The following is a 21,921-nucleotide window of genomic DNA, read 5'->3' as shown; positions in this document are numbered from 1 at the left end:
TTAAGAGTAGTAATGATGGAAAAATCCACTAGCATTAAAATAAGTGCTGCAGACGCTTCAGCAGAGCTGAATGAAGGTGGTGTCAGTCATTGTATTAGTTACCAATTGCTTCATAACAAACTACCATAATGCAATGGCTTACAACAACACTCATTTATTATCTCGTAACTGTATAGAACAGGAGTCCAGCATGGTGTGGCTGATACTGTGCTTAAAGCATCATAGGACTAAAATCAAGGTATTGGCCAGGGCTACACTTCTCCTCTCAAGCTTGAATTCTTTTCCTAAACTCCACTAGTTGTTGGTAGAATTTAGTCCTTTGCAGTTGTAGGACTGTTGTCCGCATTTCCTTGACACATACCCCACGTTTATCTACATAACAACATTGGCATGTGGTATCCTGATTCTTTGAATCCCTCTGACTTACCCCTTGGCCATATCTGTCAGATTTCCTTTTCTGCACTGAGAGGGAAGAAAGATCTGCTTTTAAGGACTCGTGATTATATTGGCTATACCCATATAATCCAAGGTATTCTTTCTATTTTAAAGTTAACTGATAAGCAACTTTAATTACATCTGCAAGATCCCTTTTGCTGTGTATTGTAACATATTCACAGCTATGACACCGGGCGTAAAAGTCATGGAGCCAAAATTCTATTTATCTTAGTCACAACCCAAGGTTACAATATCAATAAAAGGCAAATGATGTCAGCCCTGATATCAAATTTGGCTGCATTTCTAATTGGTCAATCAAAGGCAAACTTGTACTATCCTAATACTATAGCTCATGAGTATAAAGTGAACTGGCTATTTTATGAATAGAATATACACATAGAAATAAAACCAATCTAAAAAATGTTGCTGTGAAACAGTTGATGGCAATATAACACCTTTTTTGCCACTAATTGTATAATGCAGGTTCTAATCTTATTATCATATACATTTCTGAAGCTGAGTAGAAATACGTTTGTAGCTATTTGAATGTTCTAAGCACATTAAGAATAAATGACAATCAAAAATGAAATTAAACCATCCAACGAGCAGAGCTGTATGCCATAAACATAACTGCTATGGAAACAGACAATGTGATCTTGTGGTTAAAATGCATAGCACTCCAAAGTCTGTGTATAAAAGGCAGTCCTAGGAGATAACTGAGTCATGTTGTCAGTATTATCAAGAGCATTAAGCCTTGCTAAGTGTTTGAAGGCTATCAAATAGCATCCATGTAAATAAAAGAGTGTTTATTTGGGTGGTTGAAAGAGAATGTAGATTACCCTGGGATTTATAGACTGAAACCAAGATGTAAACTTTAAATCTCTTTGTTCCTGGATTGTTAGCCTCAAGATTGTTCTCCAGAGATTCACAGCGCTGCAACAAATCTGTAAGGCTGCAAAATCTTCCACTCTTTGTTTGCAAATCCACTGGGTTGTTTTCTCTGGGAGTTATTTTATTTCTTATTCTTTTTTTTTTTTAACATCTTTATTGGGGTATAATTGCTTTACAATGGTGTGTTAGTTTCTGCTTTATAACAAAGTGAATCAGTTATACATATACATATGTTCCCATATCTCTTCCCTCTTGCGTCTCCCGCCCTCCCACCCTCCCTATCCCACCCCTCCAGGGGGTCACAAAGCACCGAGCCGATATCCCTGTGCCATGCGGCTGCTTCCCACTAGCTATCTGCCTTACGTTTGTTAGTGTGTATATGTCCATGCCTCTCTCTCGCCCTGTCACAGCTCACCCTTCCCCCTCCCCATATCCTCAAGTCCGTTCTCCAGTAGGTCTGTGTCTTTATTCCTGTCTTACCCCTAGGTTCTTCATGACATTTTTTTTCCTTAAATTCCATATATATGTGTTAGCATACGGTATTTGTCTTTCTCTTTCTGACTTACTTCACTCTGTATGACAGACTCTAGCTCTATCCACCTCATTACAAATAGCTCAATTTCGTTTCTTTTTTTTTTCTTATTCTTAAATGAGAGGTGATTTGCACACTTGTGAAAGCAATGCACCTCAGTTTGGGACATGAACCCACATGTCGGGACTCGAACCCAGCCTAAACCCAGATTGAGACTTGAACCCTGCCAAAACCCTGACTGGGACTCAAACCCATGCAGCAGGAACTTAAACCCGGCCAAAACTCAGACTGGGACTTGAACTCACATGGCTAGGACTCATACCCAGCCAAAACCCACAGTCTTCCAACTGAGATCACACACCTGGTTTCAGGACTTAATGGAGCTCAGGTTCTTGATGTCTCATCACAGAAAGAATTCAGTGAGAGACAAAGTGATAGGTAAGAAGTGGATTTATTTAGAGATAAGCACACTCCATACACAGAGTATGGGCCATCTCAGAAGGCGAGAAAGGCACCAGGGTATAAGGTTGTCAATTTTTATAGGGGTGGGTAATTTCATAGGCTAATTAGTGGGAGGAGTATTCTAGCTATTTCAGGAAGGGGTGGGGATTTCCAGGAATTGGGCCACCGCCCACTTTTTGATCCTTTTGGTCTGTCTTGGAACTGTCCTGGTGCCTGTGGGTGTGTCATTTAGCTTCCTGATATGTTACAGTGAGCTCAAGGTCTAGTGGAAGTTGACTTGTCTGCCATCTTAGATCCATTTGGTTCTAATCAGTTTATGTCATGTCCTTGGGCTATGTCATTCTTTCAAAGGTTGTGCCCAGCCTCCTTCCCTCCTGTTTCACTTGTACTTTGATTTCTCTCTTTAAGAGAGATGGTATACACTTATTAATATCCTGGATTTTCTCTTGTGGGCCACTATGAGGAAAGAAATTGATATAATGTGTTTTCAAGTAGAATGCTTATGTACACACTAATTCCTTATGTGGAAACCACAGCTCTTCTCTTCCCCAAAACAACAGAAAAAAGCAACAACAGAAAAAAGAAGGAACTTTTACTACTTTATTTTTTAAAATAGCAAATATGAGAATGTGCAGCAGTTTTCATTTTTAACAGTTGTTCCATGGTATTTTGGTTTTTTAAATTCTCAATGTAGTAAGCAACTACTTACCAATTTAAGAAATCACCTTTAGAGTTCTTTTCTTTAGAAATATAATCCTTTGTGATTATTTTCTGTAGTTAGACTCATTTTATAGGTATAAACAATTGTTTAGAGCTCTGAAGGCGTAATCAAATGCAAGATAATTCCTGAGTAAAGACTAACAATATGTTTTTATATTATTAAGAAATGATCACATAGAAAATGATATATTTTTATATCATATAGGAGTCACATAGAGAGGAAGCTTTCAATTAGATGCTGTATCATTTACACTCCAACCAGGAAAAGAAAAAACACTCAGCGTGTTTGAAACAGAGGGAATTCAATGGAGGGTATTCAAAACGGAAAGTAGAAAAGCCGAGAAACCAATTGGGTATAGTAAGGAAGCCTGCCAAAAAGCTACTACTACTGCAGCCTGGATGGACAAAATATGCTGGACGGTGTGCTATTTCTAAAGTCCTGGGGCTAGGTCACCAGTCCAATCTGGAACCAAGCTGACTGTCATGTGGAAACTAGAGGCAGCTGCTAGAGATGCCACCTGACATGTTGGAGGAGAAGAAATATCCAAGCTTTTCCCTTTTGAGCTCAAAATGCCTTCCAACACCTGTGATTGGCTAAGTCCAGAAAGAGCAGTCAACTGATAGGGTTCTTGTAAATCAGCCTATAGCACATCCCAGCCAATCAGAGGAGAGCAAGAGCTCAGCTAGGAACGGGCCCTGAGGTCATAAAGGCAAACAACCCAAAGAGCCATATCTAATGAACCTCCAACCACACCACCAGTAAGCCACCTCTGGCACGTTTTTAATATTACGATACAGTCTCTATTTATTCTTGTTCCAAAACAATGTCTTCATTTTCTCTCTCTCTCTCTCTCTGTTTCTCCCACTCTGTCTTCCTCCCCTTCCCCAAAGCTTAATGTTAGTGGATAGAAACTGAAGATTTCAGAGCAACTAGGATTTTGTTTTCTTTTGTTTTTTTTTTTTTCCTCACAAGTTTCTATATGTGTAGACTTGGATAGCATCTCTTAATCTCTTGGTGACTCAGTTGGTTCAGATATAAGAAAAAATAGTATCATAAAAAGATAATCTCTTTAATTAAAAAAAATATTAAAATCTCTATTATAAGCTTTTCAAATTCTACCTTACTTAAAAATATTTTCTCCTAAGAAATGGTACCCAAGTTAAACCAGGTTAAAATACATAGGAAGTTACATTTAATAAAATGACAATATCTGAAAATCTAGAAATATTAGAAACTCCAAAATGTTAGCATTAGTTTACTGTGGTTAGTAAGATTATAAGCATGATTTATAGAGTTATATATTCTGCTTTTTGCTATGTTTCTAAAGTTTCTAAAATGAACATATATAATTTAATAGAAAAATAGAAACAGAAATAAAATAATTATATTAGACCTTAGTATTTGCATTTTTGCGCACATGTTCTTGCTTATATTGAAGTACTCTTAAGAGACAACATATAGCACTTCAAATAGTAAATATTAAACAAAGGAGAGATAATGCTGAAAGCTAATGCTAAAAAGCAAGCAGCAATGCAATTAGTTGGATTTGTTTTTTTAGACCAGCCTCTTCTCCTCCCCTCAGGGAAAAAGCCCACAGAGTAGCAAAGAGTAGTGAAAGATTATTAAAGTAAGAACAACCACATGATCTCAGAAGAAATCATAATAAAGAAAAGACAAGAAAAAGCAGAGAGAATGAGTACTTACTCTATTTTGATGTTGATTTGGATTATTGCTCTTTTGGACATAATTTACTTTTAATATTAAAATAACCACTATTTCCCTTTATTGAAAGTTCACTATGTGCTGTGGAATGTGCTCATCTCTTTGTGTATATTCTCTTACAAGAACACTAGGACGTGACAAGTTCTATTAAATTGTTTCTTTAACAGAAATGGATATTTAGAGAGATTTACTGAGAAATAGTAAAAAACATACATGAGGTTACACAACCAGAAAGTTACAGAGTGGGTAATCAAGTCCAGACTTTAACTTAAAAACTTTGCTAAACTATATGGTTCTCTAATACCATTGCTAAAAACTTTGGCTAATTATTTTGGTAAATATTCCGATAGAGCTTGGCTGAGCTTGGATAGCTATATGATCATAGTATTTGAAAGAGATTTTAAACACAATCAGGAATTGAGAGGAAAAAAAACAATACAATGATAGATCATACAATTAAGCTAGATTACAAAATATTTTAAGAGTAAGGTTTAGATAACTTTATTGACTTTTTTGTTTAAGTTAATTTATGTTTGGGTTGATGATTCATGTAATCATCTAATTAGAAAATAACTGAATCTATAGATTTTTGTATGTTGGAAGAGTAGTTAAAACTGCTAAATTTAACAAAGATAAATGTTCGAGTGTGTGTGTTTGTGTGTGTGTAGACACATATGAATGCATCAACAAGAAAAAATGACAACTATATATATATTTTTTCTTTTTGAAATAGAAAACTAGATCCTTGTCCTGAGTGAAAAGCCTCCCAGGCATATCAAAATTTCTCCTATCAGAGTGTCTATTAGGAAAAGCCAGACAAAGTAATTCAGTTGAGTTGAAGTATATTATTTTAAGAACAAAAAAATTTGATCTACCATGTACATTTAATTTTCTTTTCACATTACCAGAAAAAAGAAACAGCAGAGAGGCTTAATCTACCTAATACTCTTGAATGATCTCTAAGTACATTAATACTTTATTTTATAATCATATAGGAAATGACCTAAAGAAAAAAATAATAAAAATATGAGTAATATTAAATTATTTTTACATCTCATTATAACTTTAAAATGAAATCTAGAATTGAAACATACGTAATCCATACATGTACATGTATGTTTACATGCCCAAAGTCATTGATTTCAAGCAGCACCTTCATAAAAATTATAGTATGTGTGCGTATACATGCATTTGAAGCTTCAAATATACTTGATGGCTTGTAGGAACTTTCTCTTTGTTTCTGATAGGTGGATATAAAGTTTCCAAAGGCAAGCCATCTTTTAGCCAGTGAGAGCCTAAAGCATCTTACTGACAGTATATAAGCAAGATGTTTATTAACAAAAATGACTTTTGTGGTAGCACAATTACCATTCAAAATGTTGAAAAATATGAAGCATCTCTTAACCAAAATTGAGGACAGATGGTGGACAAGCATACTATATAAAAGTACAACTGCACAGGGAATATTCAAGTGGGCAGAATGTGATTATGTAAATGAAAAATTCACTTGTAACCAAGAGCACCAAGTACATAGTGAAACTCAAATCGAATTGCTCAACAAAGTATAGAGAATGTTCCTGGATTTATGATCAGAGCTTAAAGAGTTAGTCTGTGGAAAAATGAGAAAGCAACTACATATGATCCACACTCCTCTCACCTAACCTTTTAATATTTCAGTCATTGTAGAATAAAACGTGCCTCTAAAACAGGTATATCTCTCTTTTCTCTAACTCCATTCTATCATTATCCTTATTTTGTCAGATCACTAGTGTCATCTTAGAAAATAATTTGACAGATGGTTTCACATTGAGTTGTAACATGAATGTTACCTCCACGGTGGTGTTACTGAAGAGAGATCATGGGAAAAGGGCAATGAGTAATTACCATCACCCACCATTCAAGAAAATAACAAACATATTATATAATGATTTAGGCAACAATCTGAAGTATTCAGATTATGTGATACAGTTAGGTGTTTCAGCTACCTGTGACAGATCCTTGGCTGTGTACCTTTGATAATCTGAGGAATAAGAGATGTCTTCAATAAATAAAATATACTTGTTTGTGATATAGTCAAAGGCTCAAAAATTCAGAGCTCAGAGAGTGCCCAATAGTTTTTCTCTTGATTACTGTTAAGAACTATGTGAGATTTTACCCTGCTTGTAAGCTAACAAGTTAGCCTGCCAGTTTCATGGATGCTATTAGAAGGCATGGGACTCATGGGTCCGAGACAATGTACTTCATTATTCACAGTGACAGCAGTAGCCAGTGTATCAGCATTTTCTTGTGCCTGTTCCCTTGAATCCCATAAGGTTATGTGAGAAGGACCAAGTGACATCTGTAAACAAAGTAAGTTGAATTACAGGAGAGGAGCCTTAAACTTGAGGAATCTGCATCATTTATAATGGGCAGTAAGCATGCTTGACTTTTACTCTGGGGTGAGATGTTATCTCTATCTCCCAAAACTTGAAGTAGAACTGTCCTTTTCTCCAGTGAAAGACCCATTCTCTATCTTGCATCCTTGAAAAGATGGTCCAAAACTCAAGGACAGTCAGTACCTCATTTCCAGAAGCATAAGAGGTGCATGGAGAATTGTCTCCTCCAAACTTAAGTATCATAAGTATGAAGTATGAAAAATCAGCCCCTTGCAAAGTAGGCAGTATTTTCCCACACATTTTAATGAGGCTTGTTTTTGTCAAGTATTTGACTCAAAATATTCTGTTAATTGCTTGGTAAAATTTGCTCAAATTATACCGTTTAAAATCTAAAAATGATTATCTCCAAGGCAGTAATGTGTTTATACTTATAAAATTAATATAGTACCAGTGTATAAAACCTTCATTTTCTTAAGAGAGTCACTGAAAAAGCATTAATCAATGCTCTAATCCCTTCCAAGTATATTATGAGCCTAATGTGACATAAGACATATTATTAAAGAAGGCTTTTACAGCCTGTCATCATTTGTCATCTGTGTCATCACTCAGGATGACATTCTCCAGCAATAAATTCACTACATCTCTAAGAGTTGGACTCTGGTCTTGAGTTACCCACATGATGAGTTCCTAGCTACTTTGTTCTTTCTATCAGACCTCAGGTGTACAAAACTGAGTTGATCATATGCTTCAGGTCATGGCTCACTAGCATCATTGCTCAATGCAATGCCTCTTATTCTTTGTATGATTTCCCTTCATCCCTCTTCCATGTCTCCATATGTATAGAAACAGTTATTCAAGAGTATGTTATGTGTGTCCTTCCAATCCCCTTTCCATACTTTTCTTTAAATAGTGTCATAAGAATACTGGTATCATATTGATTATGTATGATTCTTATATTGCAGACATGATTTTTGTTGAAAATATTTTTCTACTCCATGCTTTTTCACTCAGCATTGTGTTTTCGAGATCTAGCCATGTTGCTACATGTAAATCTAGTTCATTACTTCCGGTTGTTTTATAGTATCTCACCTTATGCCTGTAACACACTTTATATCCCTGCTGCTGTAGTGATGCACAGTTATGTGCCTACTTCCATTTGTTACCCACAAACAACATAGTGATAAAAATCTTCATGTGTATCTTCTTATGGACCCATGGGAAAAACAGGTCATGGTGTATAATAATTTACCAATTAAGGCCAGTACCCTTTACATTATCACTTGTTCCCTTTGTTTCATATCTTCTTCTTGCTTATTATTATGAATTTCTTGTGAATTATTGTTATATATCAGGGTCTTTTGGTATAATTTCCTTCATTTTACTAAAGTAATTAATCTTTACATTTATATATCACACAGGATTGAGGCTCTTTATATTGAAGATGGACTAATGCCTATCGATTTACTCAAATTCTTAAGCCTCTAAAGTAGATCGATTTCAAAAAGAGTAGAAGTGTGGTGCTGCAGCATGACCTAGGGGCCAGCTCTGACATACTTCATGCACTTGGACATGCAGCAGAATGGGACTCAGCAGAATGAACAGCTGGGAGAAGATGAAGAAGCGGGGGTTACACACAAGACCAAGTCCAGGGGGAATAAACAGGAGAAACCTTCCCTCCAAGTTGCCTCTCCTACCATCTAAGTGATGCCAGAGGGCTCACCTATGAAATCTTTAGTCTTCTAATTTCAGGATTTTATTTCTGTTAAGATGCATATAACCTCAATAGTGATGCTTCTTACGCTATGTAGAATTGATGCCACTGTGTGATACACCTGGAAGAGCAGGAAAGAGATAGCTAGCCCTAACAAAAAATTATCTACTGGATAAATAATATTTTTTAGTGCAAACTGTGGGAGGGGCATTCTTTTCTGGAGCATGAAGAGCTCTAGGATTTTTTTCCAACTACAGTCAATGAAGTCGTGGAGCCCTTAGAATAGGCAGGCTGATCCCCACTGTGTCTCATGTCTTTGTCTGTAAAATATGGATGGTAAAAAGGTAGGCTTTTTGGTAAGCATTAAGTGGTTAATAATATAAAGTTTGTGGAAGAGTGCCCAGAAGATAGTCAACCTCAACAAATATTCTGTCTTACACAACGTTATTACATGTATTAGTTAATAAGCGATATTAGGATGATTGGCGTGTCTACTGGATAAAATGTAGCTGAATGCCTCCCTCATTTTGTATGTCAAAATACATTCCAAGAGGGTCAAAGATTTACATTAAAAGGAAATGAGAGAACTAGATGAGAACATCAGAAAACAGACACGGTACCCAGGAATCTTAATGACAAGAATAACAAATTTGACCACAAAAATTCGAAATTTCTACTGTCATAATATGCTGTGAACTAATCAAAACACATGTGCTAACCTAGAAATGATATTCACAATACATCTGACCAACACTACAATATATAGTACCATAAAAGCCCTAAAATTTAAATAACAACAAAAAAGGTATGTTGTCCCGTGATGGGTTGAATTGTGTACCCCTCCACAAAAAATATATTGAAGTCCCTCACTACTTCAGAATGTGACCTTATTTGGAAATAGAGTCTTCATATAAGCAATTATGTTAAAATGAGGTCATTAAGGTTGGCCTTCATCTAACATGGCTGGTGTACTTACAAAAAAAAAGTGGGGGGAGATGTGGACACAGAGATAGACACGTACAGAAGTAAGAGGATGTGAAGACAAAAGGAGAAGGTCATCTGTAAGCCAAAGGTCTTCTGTTGTGACCAGAAGCCTGAAAAGCGGCATAGACTAGATTCTCCCTCACAATCCTCAGAAGGAGCCAACCCTGCTGACACCTTAATTTCAGATCTCTAGCCTCCAGAAATGTAAAACAAGTAAATTTCTGTTGGTTAAGACGCCCAGGTTGTGATAATTTGCTGTAGCAAACTAACATGTGTCCCATTAAAAAATGGACAAAAACAATAACAGTTAATTATAAATAAAAGCCAAGTGCCTTACAAATAATGGAAGATATGAAGCCTCTGTGTTTTGTCAGGTCAAATAAAAACTTTATATATTCTCCACCTTTTATTAGATTACTAATCAAAAATTTTGGAAATGAAGATTTTAGAGGATAAAGGGCTACAGGTTCTCACATACTTTGAATGGGAGTGCAAATCCATGTATTGACTTGCAATGTGTTCAGTTTGGCAATATTAGCCAATGTTCTAAATACACAGATTTCTGGACCTACCAGGAGAAAGGTCTGGTTGTAAAGACTTCCAAGATAAATTCTCCTTCCAGAACAGTCCTGGTAATAATAAAGCTAACTTTTAAGTTTCTTTTCTTCCTCCCTCCCTCCCTCCCTTCTTTCCTCATTTAATCTGACTCCAAATGAAGCAATATCGCTTTCCAAATACATACTTTGCAAAGACTGGATAACATCCAAAAATGACCATTCCCCACACTTACATCTAAAACCATTTAAAATGACGCTAATTTTTATATGATCGAATTCAAACATCCACAAAGAAACCGGCAATAGTTGTTTAATAGCTAAACTTTTAAAAAGCGTTTTGATAATATATTTACAAAGATAAGAGATAAATATCTATTTTGTATGCTACACCTGGTGTAATATAGATGCTATATCTATTTACTTGCAAGGTTTCTAGAGCTCACTGATTAGCTTCTCAATATATAAAGCGGAGGTTTGCATTCACTTTTCTCATAATATTGCATTATGAGTTCACCTCAAGTGCAGCCTCACCAGGGACTGTTTCTTTGTTTCATTTCAATGAATGCTACCCTTACAAATGCAATATTGATTTTTCTTCCAAACTGTAATGATGCGAAGTGCAATAGCTGGACAAATTTATGTTTATTGCCAAACACCTGATTTGACAAGCCGATGTACTTCCTTTACTTACATGGTACCATTATTCCATATACTGATGTTGCATTTGGCTAAACAATCAATCCAAAATAGTGTTATATTAAATAAATGTAAATGAGAAAAGGCAATACTATGTTATTTTACTTTTATATGTAACCTTCAATTCAGAATCAGTGACTTTGAAAGCCTAGAATTACCCAGATTTTTTAGCAGATTCATTAATCTGTAAAGCAATCTAATTTCTGGATTTTATTGTTTAATAAGCAATAAACTATTTACTGTACAAAAAGTGATAAGGACTTTGCTGGCAGTAAAGACAGAATGCAATGCAATTTATGAAATTAAAGAAAAGCCCAGCACCTGTCCAAGTCAATATTCGTCTATGTGTTCTCACTAGAGAAGAAACGTCAATTTATTTATCATCTGAGAAAATTTGTGTGGAAAGCAGCTGCATAGGTGCTATAGACTACAACCACCCCCCGCCGCCATTATTTGGACTGTTAGCTGTAAGAATGAAAGCTACCTGTATCATCTCCTAAAGTTCAGTGTTTCTCACCTACTTTAAGAGCATGACAATTTTTAAGAGAAAGGGTGAAAGAAAAATAAAGAATAATAAAAGTTAAAAGAAAGATAGAAATGTTGTTAGATCTGCTTCCTTGAGACCAGATATATCAAGATCCAAGATTAGAAGCTGTCACAGAATCATGGCCTTTGTATTTCTTTCTCTGTCACCCATCTGCCATCTCTAAGTGCTGAAAGTCAGAGCGGCAAGTGCTGAAATACTGTATCCATTAATCATGAGAGTAGTGAACATGTATAAGTCACACTGGGACAGGACTTCAGGGCCTCTAATGATGTAGGTCAGTGTAGATTAGTGTCTATTCCCCACTCTGGGATGTGGTGCGCTTCCTACTCTACGTTGAAGAATGTCTATCCTTGCAAAACAATCAAGGGACATTATTTGAAAGCTCATAGCTCAATTACAAAGAATAAATGTAGCTTAAGGATGGAGGAAGCTCCCTGGGCACTATAATGTCTTACTTAATATCCCTGTAGATTCCAGAGTTGTTTTTTTTTAAAAACATTTCATGTATTTAAAAGAGAATTAAACAAACACAACGGTCTTATTGACATGAAAAGTCTGACACATATCCAGTTATAAGTAACTTTAAAGATACCTTTCCACTGCACCTCTTGAAAGGTGCTATTCAGAGTATTTTCAGGTATTAGGGATCAGCAAGCTGTGGACTTCTGGCCAAATCCTGCTCAATGTCTGATTTTGTAAATAGAGTCCTATTGGAACACACCTGCACCCATCTGGTTACATGTTGTTAATGACTTCTTTCAGGCTGCAAGATAGTGTTGAGTACTTATGACAGAGGCCTTAAAACCCATAAAGCCTAAGATACTTCTTATCCGGTCCTTTACATAAAATATTTGCCAATCCCTAAAGTATACCGTTAATAGAAATCTGTCTGCTACATGTATCCCAGTTTCCTCATCTATAGTTTATAGAATTATATCATTTGTATGGAATTCTTTGGAATTAATAGTTTACTACTTCCTTTGATTTATGATATTAAAATAAGCTCACTTTTTGACAATTTCTCTTCTATTTTATTTACTTTCATTTGTACTGTCTCCATTTGTATTTAACAATTCTTAGAAAAGTGGAAAATCTTTCTAGGCATACTTAAAGGCATACTTAGACTTGAAGTCTAAGATAGATGGGGCTATTGTCCAAAGGAACACTGGGCACACTATACTTCTATATTCTAGAAAAATGTAAGAGTCAATTTTGCATTATAAGTTTTCTGATGAGATCCTGATATTAAGAAAGTTTAAGAAATCTGCAAATAGAAGAAAAATAAAAATAATGTCCTACAATCTTCCAAATCAATTATACATTTTCCATTATAACACACATAAACATATAACACATAGAATACATGATCAATGTTTTAAATATGGGAATAAAATATTCAGATAATTACATCAACATCATTTTTATTATCTTCCTAGTGAAAGCACCCTGTAGATAGGAAATTGTGTCAGTTTTGTTCGAGACAGGCTGCAGTGTTTAAAATTGTGCCTGGAAGATATTAGGTGCTGAAAAAATATTTGTATGCTGAAGAAATGAGCAAAAATCCAGGTGCCAATATAAGTAATTTTAATTTTATGTTTATGCTGTATTTTCAAATTGTTGTACAAAGAGAATATGTGATTTTCATAATTAAATATCAATAATTATATATTATAGCAAAATTAATGGTGTAATTTGGAAATAATACTCTATAGTAAATAAAGTTCACATGACACAGCTGGTACCTTGGTAAATAATGTGTATCCCTCAACTGGTTAAATAATTGAGTTATAAATAAAATATATTTAAATAAGTGAAATTATAGGGTGGTTCCCAAAAGAAGAAAAGCATTTCTGTCCTGTGGCATATGAAAATCAGGAGGACCATGACGTACAGGGATATTTTAATAAATCAACCCTGTAATACAGTAATTTATAATTTAAATATATATATATTTGAAGAGTGGGTTTTATAAATGAAAAAATAATAATGTGGCATATAATAGATAAAGAAGCCATAGCAATATGGATAAGACTTTAAAGAGAGTTATGTAAGAGTTATGGAGACTCACATTTGATGCTTCGTAATGAGAGAAAGAAGAGCTATCTTTAAAGAGTTATGTTTAAAGAGTTAACTTTAACTTTGTAAGAGTTAAAGAAGAGCTTGAGGTAATTCTAAGGGGAAAAAGAAGTCTTGCAAGCTTTGTGCGATCTCAGTATTGTCTGGAATTATGGAATTAGAGAATGTGTGCTGCTTACTGTTTTTCTTTTCCTATAATAGCTCTTCTTCCTTTCCTTCTCCAACCCCACTATTTTTCTACTTGAAAAATTAAAATCCAATATCGATTCACAGACCTGAACATATCCCTCATTATCCCTCCAATAATATACAAGAAAAACCTCTCTAGTATTACATTTAAGGTTTAGAAATAAGAAAATCATTTAAAAAATTGGTTAGCAGGCTTCCCTGGTGGCGCAGTGGTTGAGAGTCCGCCTGCCGATGCAGGGGACACGGGTTCGTGCCCCGGTCCGGGAAGATCCCACATGCCGCGGAGCGGCTGGGCCCGTGAGCCATGGCCGCTGAGCCTGCGCATCCGGAGCCTGTGCTCCGCAATGGGAGAGACCACAGCAGTGAGAGGCCCGCGTACTGCAAAATAAATAAATAAATAAAATAAAATAAAAAATTGGTTAGTACATGCAAGTACTTTTTTACTTGAGAAAGACAAAATATTTTCTTGGTGTTCAGAAATCCAATCGATAGCTTTGTAGCCTCAATTATTTTTGTGTCTTGAAATCTGTACTGATATGTAGCTGGGTCATCCTGATGCCTTCTTATGCCCATTAAAACCCTCCAAATTAACACCCAGCCCCCAAATCCCCTCCCTCTTCCCTTCCCCATCCCCCATGCTCACCTACTCCTACCCCATGGTGTCCCCTCCCTGTCATGATGGTCCTGTAGTCATTCCTTTCTTCCTTACATCATTCCTTTTAAAAATATAGTCTGTGCTAATCTTAGGCTCATTTTCTTCCTGGATTTAGTCCCTCTGGAATTCTTGTGAGTAAAACTCCTCACTCCATTAAGTATTGGTATTATTTAAATCTTTGTGGTTCTCCATAAAGAGTAACATGATATTTATTTTTGCAACCCAAGGGCTCTTTTGCTGACGGTGGTTCAGATTCCCGTGGGGAATCTGTAAAGGTGCTTTCAAGGCTTAGTCTAGCAAGTATGTCAAGGCATGGATTCAAACCCCTCTGTTACACAAGTTCAATGCCTCCAGTAATATTTGAAAGGAATGCACTTTCTTTGTGTGTTGGAAGAAAATCATACATTAACAGCATGTCTATTGATTCCCATTGAAGCATGAAGCAGCACTGATGAAACAAATGTGGGACTATCTCCAGCACAGATGATTTCTGTAAACATTTAGAGGATGTTCATGCTGCTTAGGCGGTCATGATGAAACCTTAGGTACTAGCAGTGGTAAATCAGTGGGCAGATTCTCAAATATGTGCCATATGTAGGTATTGAGGTAGGCACTGATCACTATCATGTAAAATCTATTAGCACATGCATCGTGACCCTGCTTGATTCAGTTTATTTCAAGAAACAAAGACAATTTCAGGTGCCCTAACTACAGTCCAAAATCTTGAGTGTGAAGTCCACCATTTGGTCATATGTGTGTGTGTGTGTGTGTGTGTGTGTTGGTAACAGTTTTATTGTGATATAATTTCCATACCATAGAGTTCATATACTTTATGCAATTCAGTGTTTTATTGGTATATTCATATAACTGTGCATCACCACAATCTAATTTTAGATCACTAGTCACTTTTGTCCTACCTGGAAGAAATCCCAAACCCATTAGCAATTACTCCTCACACTTCACACCACGTACTAGCCCTGGGCAACCATTAATCTACCCTCTGTCTTTATATATTTGCCTAGTCTGAACATGTCATATAAATGAAATTCTTACAATATGTGGTCTTTTGTGGCTAGCTTCTTTCTTTTAGCTCAGTGTTTTCAATGTTCATCAATGTTGTAGCATATATTAGTACTGTATTCCTTTTCAGTCCAAATAATATTCCATTGCATGGTGGTGTGTAAATGAGCCAAAGATAGACACTGTAAATTGACCCCCAGGGTGTGTATGTCTTCACTGCAGGTTGATACCTGTTAGCTCAGAAGCCCATGTTTACAATAGTTACTTTAAACCCTTTGGATTCTAAGTTCATCATCTAGGCCCCTTCAAAGGCTAATTTCTCTGACTGCTCATTTCCCAGTATGTGGGTCACACTTTCCTGTTTCTTTGCATGTCTTGTAAGTGTTGAAAACCAGACTTTATAAATAATATATTGTAGCAGCAGTGATTATTGAACCTCCAATCCTCTCCCCTGGAGGTCGTTCTTGTTGTTGTTTGCTTGGTCATTTATTTGTTTAGTGAATTGGGTGAATTTATTTGGAAACGTATACTACGTCTACAACGTGTGACCTCTGTTCAAGTTTGTTTTCTCTTGTTGATCTTTCAACCTGACTACATATGGTATTGGTCTTGCATCAGCAGAAGCCACCAATTTGTCAGTGGCAGTGCTTAAGCCCCTTAGCTGGTCACATTTTTACCCTCTACCACTGGATATCTGTGTGACTTGTAGGCTGCTATTACTGAGTAATAAATTTGCATTTTTTGCTCCATGTTTAGTCGGGAACTGGTACTCAAAGATTTTATCTCTAATTACTTCTGAGAGGGCACAGTACTGAGGATACACACATTCTTCCTGACTGCAAGGGATGTGTATAATTTTTAAGTCTGGATTCCTAGGAGTTGCCCCTGGGTCAGAGCAGATTATTGCTCAGTTGGTGTTTGGTGTGAAGTTGTATTTAAGCTCCTTGTGCCAGTGAAACGACCCCTCCCCGCCGCCCCTGACCCATGTTGATGTTCTGGCTGCAGGCTGGGGAGTGCTTTCACATCTCTTTCATTCCCAGCTGTGACCTCTAGTGATTGAGTACAGCTTAGCGCATGTGCATAGCCTTCCCAATCCCTAGAGCTGACTGATCCCAAAGGGCTCTTCTTGGTTATCCTTTTCTTGGTTCTATGAAACTCCTGGCTGCTCTTCCATTCTGTTCGTATCATAGATTTACCAAAATCTTTAATTGCTCTGCGCAAAGATCTCCACTGTTTCAACAGCACTCTTGGACAAGGAGTTCGCATTCTGTTAGAAATAAAGTGTGTCCTCTCAAACACAGCCCTGGAGCTCTTTATCCTTTTGACCTTCCTTTCTCTTGAGAAGAATACCTGAAGCTCTGCAACAGAGCTGGGAGCCAGGACCTGCTCTTCCTGTAGTACCATCCTCATGCTATGAGTGGCCATTGGTGATGGTGGTGACACGGGGTAGCCACCCCTGATCTTCTCAGTTTGCCCCTACAAGTGCAGAAACTTTGCCCTACAAGTGAGCTAGGGTGGGCCCCTCTATTCTCAACCAGGTGTGCCTGGAGTAGAGCTTTCACTCTCTGAATGGAAGCTAGTGAGAAAGGAAGTCTTATTCTTTCCACCACACCTGCCTGAGACAGCATTTCTGAAACACAGGACTTGGGATGTGAAACGCCACTGCCAGCCATTTCCTCCCAAGATAAAACCCAAGCTTGAGACTAAGAGCTGGGTAAATAGCTGCTCCTGTCCAAAGTAGAGAGCTTCTGTAGCATAGACCTGGGACATATAAATTTAATAATATCACCTAAGAAAGCAGGTCATGGCTCAATGTCACAGACTCGTTCGGTTCTTACCAAGATTTAGTAGACTTCCTCAAATGAATGTCTCTCCATTTGCTGTATATGCTTAAGACAACTTCCAGTGACTTTAAATGATTGTTTTTTATTTTTTCAATTGTATTTTCTATTTTTTAATCTTTATTAGAGTATAATTGCCTTACAATGTTGTGTTAGTTTCTGCTGTACAACAAAGTGAATCAGCTATATGCGTACATATATCCCGATATCCCCTCCTTGAGCCTCCCTCCCACCCTCCCTATCCCACCCCTCCAGGTCGTCACAAAGCATCAAGCTAATCTCCAATCTAATCTCTGCAGCAGCTTCCAACTAGCCATCCGTTTTACATTTGGTAGTATATATAAAATAATTTTCTTAGTAAAATTGCTGCTTTGCTCTGAAGAGTGTCTACTGAACCTGTCACTTTGCTATTCTGAAGTATTGCACCTACACCCTATTTAGTTTTGCTCTCAAAATGTACACATTGTAATTTGCTCTTTTCCCTTCAGTACTGATTAGCCTCATAAAACTAGGAATTCAGGAAGACTACTCAGGGTTGTGATGAAATTTAACATCCTTCAGATAATCTTGGCTCTTTTGCTAGAACTGTGATTTAATCCAGTCTTACTCTAAGCTGATTTTCTAAGCAGCTCTCCATCAGTCCCTTGTGGCTGGCCTCCTGTAAGCTTTCCTCAATCTATCACAGCTAGAGCATTTTTCTCTTATTTTTTTTGCTACAGAATTTGAATGCAATATAAAAATCCAAACTATTTTCCAATGTAAGATATCCTTCTTCCAAGCATCGTGAAAGTGGTAATAAAAATGGAGATCCTGTGGCTTTCAGCTCTTGAATTACTACTATTAACTAAGGTTTCCATCATTTACAAGGCAGTCTCTGAACAGAACTCTAAAGAAGTTCTTTTTCTCCCAATTTTGTCCCCTTACTCTGTGTAAATTTCTCCTGTGTCTGGTAGGAAGTAGCTTGTACAATTTTTTAGCCATTAGCCAAGCCTCCAGGTAATGAAATCTCAGCCATTTTTATGATAAAATATTTAAAAGTCTCATTTATTTAATCACGGTTTCTTAATTTACAAGAATGGTTTCAATATATTAAGAACTGGTTTTCTACTGAAGCTTTGTAAACAAAAATTTCTAGTGAATATTTGCATCAGGGTGTTGTTTTATGTGGTAAATAGGTAAGGTGAAAATGCCTCAAAAATTGTAGTCTCATCCTTGAATATAATCACATTATGACTGAGTTACGTCTCTGGTAATTTTTTCTTTATTTCCTAAGAATGAATAATTGCCTCTTTTTTCTATGTATTAATCATTATTTCATCAACACACTTTCCAACAAAGTGTGAATTTCTTCTCTGCCATTTAAAAACACTATGTAATTCATTCGTTTTAATTCATTAATTTCTCCTCCTTGGTGTTATACCTCTTGGAATGCTTCTTCTCTTTAATCTGGACTGGCGCTCCCTGAGCCTATATACAGTTTTCTTCCTAAAATTCCTCTCTATTATTGTGCTGAAAATTCCCTTTGCCTTTCTTCTTGTTAAATATCCTTATTACTGAATCCCATGCTTTCCTCTTCTTTTTTTTAAAATAAACTTTATTTTTGAGCACATTTAAATTTACAGAAAAATTGAAACAATAGTACAGAGAAGTCACATATATCCAGCACCTCTGAGATTATATCTTACATTAGCATGATACATTTGTTACAATTAAATAATAAATATTAACACATTATTATTAACTAAAGTCCATACTTTATTCAGATTTTCTTAGCTCTTACCTAATGTCCTTTTTCTGTTCCATCATCCCATCTGTTACATTTAGTTTTCATGTTTCCTTAGGTATCTCTTGGCTATGACAACTTTCCTGTTTTTTTTTTTTTTTTTTTTTTTAAACAAGATGTGCCTTTATTTATTTATTTGGCCACATTGTATGGCTTGCGGGATCTTAGTTCCCCAACCTGGGATTGAATCTGGGCCCCCTGAAGTGGAAGTTCAGAGTCCAAACCACTGGGCCACCAGGGAATTCCCAAGATTTTCCTTGTTTTTGATGACACTCAAAGTTTTCAAAAGTACTGCTCAGGCATTTTATAGAATGTCACTCAGTTGGGATTTGTCTAATGTATTTCTCATGAGTAGACTGTTGTTATTGATTTTGCAGAGGAACACCAAAGAAGTAAACTGCCTTTTTCAGAACATCACATCAAGGGTGTTCTAACAATGCAGTTAAAAATAACACCATGAATGTAAATGTGTACTCAAACCTGTCTTCCGAGAGAGGGAAGGAGAGAGATTGTGTTCCTTGTCATCCATACTGGAAAGATGTCCCATGTTGAGTTTCTTTTTTTTTTCTCCCACAGATATTTTTTCTTAGCTTATTGACGATACCAGTATCATATCATTTACTGTGTGTGTGTGTGTGTGTGTGTGTGTGTGTATATATATATATATATATATATATATATATATATAGTAAAGAGTAGGGTCTGGATAAGTCAGAGAGCAAGGATTAATGAACTCCACAGATCAAGATCAGAGAGTAATTATCACCTTCAGACATCTTTATTTAACTTCTAAGAGACAATAGAAGTGGGTTTACCATCTATACTTCTCTACTTCTCAGTGTTAAGTTTGTAAAATAGAAGAGTTGGGGTTAAGATTTTGCTGCACCAGAGAGAGTGTAAAATTTCCTTTTGGTTTGGGCTTACTAGGACCAAGAGAGGTGTGGTAGGGATATTTGCTCATCCCCAATGTATTCCAAAAACGAGAACCACTTGTAATAATTAACATACCTGTCAACCTAGTAAGACATCATCTAACAAAGATAGACCATTTCAGTGTAATTTATATAAAGTAGACCCCTTTTCAAGAGCTATTCTTAAAAACAAACACACCCAAAATTAAATAAATAACTACAGAAACCACAGCCTTCGGTATCTCTCAGTTCTAACGACACATTTAACGGAAAAGCTGTCACTGGGTCTTTCACATCTAACTAACCCCTGCTTTGATATATGACCATTTTTTAAAATCTCCCTTCTGCTAAAAGCAACGTGTGGCTCCAGAGACTCATCATTGGGTTTGGAAAGTCTTTGGAAAGCCAATTTGGCTCCACAAAATTTAGGAATAATAGACAAATGTAAAATTTTAAACACTGTGCCCGAAATCCAGTATATGGAGTAAAACGCATCTCTGGTGATGTCCTTTGTAACAAATATGCCTTCTTTAAAGTTCCTATGTTTCCATAGGGTGCTGACACCTCAGAACAAGTCTCTGTTCTTGACCTTGTAACAGCACCATTGGTGCTGGGGCAAGTGTACCCAGGTTGATGGCTCCTCATAATTTTTCCTTGTAATTTCTGCTATATTTCATGCCTGAGGGAGTTGTTTCTCTTTTACTTAAGAACGAGAGTCCTTCAATGTCCTTGCATTACTTTTGTTGTGATATAACACTTTAAAAGCTCCCCGGCTAACAATGTGGCTGGAGGCTGGGATCTGCTGGGAGCAGCATCATGCACTGAAAATAATATCTGTTCCTCTGTTCACTGAAGCACCACAGTTTTATAGAGTGTTGGAATGGATTTTAGGATCCTAATGCAATAACATGAGTTAGGAAATGCATGTGTATACACGTTCTAATTGAGTGATGAGATTAACATATATTTTATTTCTTCTTGTATTTAGCTCTACAGACATAAGAATATTGTTGATGGTGTCCCCAAAATTCAAATGCTACTTGACAGACAGTTACTTAGCGTAAAACTATGCTATGACGTCATTAGACATTATTCCTCAGATCTGTCTTGTTCCAACACCTCTCTTTTCATTTATTTCTTTTATTATGATTTTTTAAAACTATACCAAGCCTGGAAGTGACCCCCAAATTCAGAGTCATCACTTAGATCCCACAGGCTGCCCTCTCATCTGACAGACCCCAGCACAGCACCCCCAGTTCAGTCTAACTGGGAAGAGGCTGGACAGCTGGAAAGTGCCTTACCTTCTCTGTGCTTTGGGTCACCCAGCCTGTCTAGTGCCTTGCTGGGTGGACTAGCTGGGCTGTTGTGCCGTTTCTGAGTTTTCAGCCACCATCCAGTCCTGTTAGCACACTGGCCATGTCTATTATAGCTTTTTTTTCTTTTCTTCTGTCTCTGCCTAGAATTATGTGTCTCTTTTTACATCCTGGTGGGTGAGGGCTGGGGGTCCTGAAACTCCTGACTTCAAAGGAACTATATTGACCTAATTGCTTCAAATCTTCTAATTTCACAGAAGATCTAAATGAGTCTAAGAAACTTTATGCTGCCCAATATTGAAGTAACTACTTCGCTTTGGAAAAAGAATTTGGAACTCAGGTCTTCAAGCTCATATTCATTGTCTTGCTAGGATTTGAAACCCTTGATGCTCTCATCTATTTATGCATTCGTTCATTCAGGGATAGTGGAGAACAGAATCCAAGGGGATGGGCTCTTGAGTCAGAGTGCCCAGATTCAAACCCACCTGCTATGCACTCCT

This window comes from Delphinapterus leucas, chromosome 3 (genome assembly GCF_059928025.1).
Source record: "Delphinapterus leucas isolate spDelLeu-1000000601 "Yukka" chromosome 3, BTC_Dleu_Yukka2, whole genome shotgun sequence".
Classification (NCBI taxonomy): domain Eukaryota; kingdom Metazoa; phylum Chordata; class Mammalia; order Artiodactyla; family Monodontidae; genus Delphinapterus; species Delphinapterus leucas.
The sequence above is the reverse complement of the archived record's forward strand: the minus strand, read 5'-3'. Positions refer to the sequence as shown.